Genomic DNA, 4,222 nt, shown 5'->3' with positions numbered 1-4,222 from the left:
GTTCGCAATGTCAGGTTTTAAACTCCCAAAGAAATCATGTGCTAATATGGCCAGTTCTATGGCAGATTTTTGGTGGAGTTCAACTGAAAATGTCAGGAAAATTCATTGGAGAAGTTGGGAAAGACTTTTCTTGCCAAAAAATCAAGGGGGTATGGGTTTCAAGGATATCGGTTTATTCAATCAAGCCCTCTTAGCTAAGCAAGCATGGAGAATTATCCAAGATCCGGATAGTCTTTTTTCAAGGCTTATAAAAAGTAGATACTTTCCTTTGGGGAAAGTTTTGGATGCAGGTATCGGCTCTAGACCCTCTTTTGGATGGAGGAGCATTTTACATGGGAGAGATTTGATCAGGAAAGGGATGGTAAAGCGAGTGGGAAATGGAGCATCAATTCGTGTTTGGTGCGACCTTTGGCTTGACGATGGTGACATGAGAGCTTCTTACATAAAGAACCCCATCATCGACATCAACCTAAAGATTAGTGATATCATTGATTTTGAGAGAAGAGATTGGGATATGGAGAAACTGGAAGATTTGTTTTTTCCGGTTGATATCATCAAAATCAGAGAAACAAGACCCGTTGTGTCAATGGAGGACTTTTTGGTTTGGAAACATAACAAGTCTGGGGCTTATTCGGTGAAGTCTGGTTATTGGCTGGCTATTCAACTAGAAAAGGAAAACTTGATCAGAAAGGTAACTGCTCTACCATTGTTAAATATCTTAAAAGAGCAGGTTTGGAGATTGCAAACTGAACCAAAAATAAAAGTTTCCTTTGGAAATTGTTGAGTGGTGCTTTGCCAGTGGGAGATCTTTTGGTTCGTAGAGGACTCAAAATTGTTGGGTGCTGTCAAGTTTGTCGTTTGAATAGCGAGTCTATCTTCAATGTCTTGTTCTCATGTCCTATGGCAAGACAGATTTGGGCTCTATCTAACTACCCTTCGCCAAACTTTGGACTAGACTAGGAATCGGTTTTCTCACATTTTCACCACTTGCTAATCAATAGAGATAACTTGTTGTGGCCCAAGGAGATCAGGAAAATTTTTCCTTGGATTCTATGGAGAATATGGAAAAACAGGAATTGTTTGGTTTTTGAAGGGACTGCTGTTAAAATTCAGGAGGATGTTGAGGTGTGGTTTGTGGCTCAAGTGATCGATCAATCACAAGATGGAACCACATCCCCTTCGATCCGTTCTCAGAGCAATGAAAGTAATTCGGTGGTTTTGGATCAGTGGTGTCCTCCTCCTCAACATTGGTTAAAGTGTAATATTGGAGTCTCATGGTCCAAACGGAGGAATTTAGTCGGTGCGTCATGGGTGGTGAGAGATGCCAATGGAGAGACGTTATTGCATAGTAGGAGAGCTTTCTCCAATATAAAATTCAAGCAAGAGGCGAGTTTAATTAGTACAGTGTGGGCTGTAGAGAGTATGATCAGTCACAAATTGGGGAAATTTACTTTTTCTGTGGAGGATTCTGCTTTAGTGGGAGCGGTTAATAGGCCTAAGGCGTGGCCATCTTTTAGATTCCATTCTTCTCGATTGCTGTCAGTTCTGAATGGGATAGCTGAATGGAATTTTGTTTTGGAAGTTGGGGCTTCAAATAGAAGAGCTTTTCTCATTGCTCGTAGTGTCTCCAAAGATAGTCGAATTCAGTCCTATGTGGCCGCTGGGTTTCCTTTCTGGCTAACGGGATTATTCAACGATGAGAGAGTGGGATCTTCTTCTNTGGCTCAAGTGATCGATCAATCACAAGATGGAACCACATCCCCTTCGATCCGTTCTCAGAGCAATGAAAGTAATTCGGTGGTTTTGGATCAGTGGTGTCCTCCTCCTCAACATTGGTTAAAGTGTAATATTGGAGTCTCATGGTCCAAACGGAGGAATTTAGTCGGTGCGTCATGGGTGGTGAGAGATGCCAATGGAGAGACGTTATTGCATAGTAGGAGAGCTTTCTCCAATATAAAATTCAAGCAAGAGGCGAGTTTAATTAGTACAGTGTGGGCTGTAGAGAGTATGATCAGTCACAAATTGGGGAAATTTACTTTTTCTGTGGAGGATTCTGCTTTAGTGGGAGCGGTTAATAGGCCTAAGGCGTGGCCATCTTTTAGATTCCATTCTTCTCGATTGCTGTCAGTTCTGAATGGGATAGCTGAATGGAATTTTGTTTTGGAAGTTGGGGCTTCAAATAGAAGAGCTTTTCTCATTGCTCGTATTGTCTCCAAAGATAGTCGAATTCAGTCCTATGTGGCCGCTGGGTTTCCTTTCTGGCTAACGGGATTATTCAACGATGAGAGAGTGGGATCTTCTTCTTGAAGGTTTTTTGTGTTTCTTTGTACTGCTTGATGGAGTCATTATTTTGTAAAGGTCGCGGTGAATCCGTAAGTGTCTTAGATGGATAGGGTGTTAGATGGTTTTTGTGACTTTTTTAGTCCTTTTGGCCTTGTTCAGGCGATGACTTTCCTTAAGTCTAATTGTAACCTTTAACCATCACTATAATATAAATACAGTTGACAAAAAAAATTGTCTTATAATATTGCTACCAATTACTGGTAACTGTTGTGACAATTTTAACGTGTAGCAATACATATCATAAAATGGTTGTCGTAATTTAGCTACAGAGTGATGGTTGTCTTGTTTCGTAGTGAATTAGTAGTGATCCATGTTGTCGACAATGATGTGTAATATTATTGTGAGTATGACATAAATTTCAATGTAGCAATTATGGGGTACTGTCACATCAATAAGTTGGGAAACAATCACCCTTCATTTGTGAGAATAGTTTTTTTTAATCTTTTATATAAACATTTTCTCTCTTCTATAAGAACACAAAACGACTTCTCTTACATATTCAGAGATCGTCTTCTCTTCCTTCTTTGGTTTTATATTTTTTCTTATTGAGTCCTTTCTTTATTTAGTAATAAACAATTTTTCAACTTATTCAAATGTCTTCCTCAAGTAATAATATTGAAGTTCAGCAAGCGTGGATGTATGAGCGTATGGATCCATATAAGGCGAAAGTTTCTGTAGAATATGAAGTTGGGTTGGAGAACTTCTTGAATTTTGTGCAGCAACGATTATATGAGGGAGGTAGAATTTGGTGTCCATGCCGGCAGTGTAAAAACGGAGAGCTTCTTCGCACAAATATTGTCCACAGGCATTTATATAACAAGGGGTCTCAACCCAACTACTATGTTTGGACAGCTCATGGAGAAATGTTCGAGCCTCAATACCAATATCAAGAGCAACACGAAATTTTTGATAATACTGGGTTTCAAACACCCGAACCGGAATGGAATGCTAATGCATACATAGGTCAGTTTGCCTCTACATAAGAAATCTTGATGCCACAAACAAGGTATTTATGATAAAAAAATATATATATTTAATTTAGAAGTATATAGTTAATAAAAAAGACAAAAAATAATAAATGCTATATATATAAATTTATATATATTTATAGGTTGTGTATATAGACAATAATTAACAACATTACTGAAATATTTTTTTTTTCCTTTTAGTATAAATACTAAAAGAGGTGAATACTCTGATGAACCTATTGTACCTGATAATGCGTGGGAAGTCCCTAACTCTGAGGCTGCAAGTTTTTCAACCGTTTAAATACTGCTAGTGAACCTCTTTATAATAATTGTGTAGAAGGCTTGTCACAATTCTCGTTAGATGTTGATGTGATGCACATTAAGACGGATCTATGTGGTATGTGTCTTTAAAATGTTGTGTAACTTGTTTCTATATTGACTTGTTTTGATATTTTTAACTTCTAGTAAATTGATGTGTGTTGTCTTACATTTTAATTATATGTTTAGGGTGGTTGTTGGTATGTGTCTTGCTATAATTGTCTTTTGTTACACAGCTATGTAGAAAGCATTGCAGGTACAAACCAGTTTACTTCAGAAGAAAGTAAAATACAATCGTAGATACTGAATGAAGAAGACAATACTAATACAATGTCTTTAACTATACTTTTTGTTTTGGTATTCAGGTTTGGGCTTGATAACCCTCCATGGAGAGCAATCATTGCTTCAATCCGGAGGCACTTTGATGGACCATGGTATAACATCTCCTCGGTTCCCAATGAGGCGCTCATGCAATGGTGGGGTGATTTCATCGTAAGTCATGTGTACATACTTTAGTAGTCAAACATCTCCATGTATATAGCATAATTTGTAACTACTTATACATTTTGTCTCGTTTTACAGCAAAGTTTTTA

This window comes from Camelina sativa, chromosome 13, assembly GCF_000633955.1.
Source record: "Camelina sativa cultivar DH55 chromosome 13, Cs, whole genome shotgun sequence".
Classification (NCBI taxonomy): domain Eukaryota; kingdom Viridiplantae; phylum Streptophyta; class Magnoliopsida; order Brassicales; family Brassicaceae; genus Camelina; species Camelina sativa.
This window is presented reverse-complemented; position numbering follows the sequence as displayed.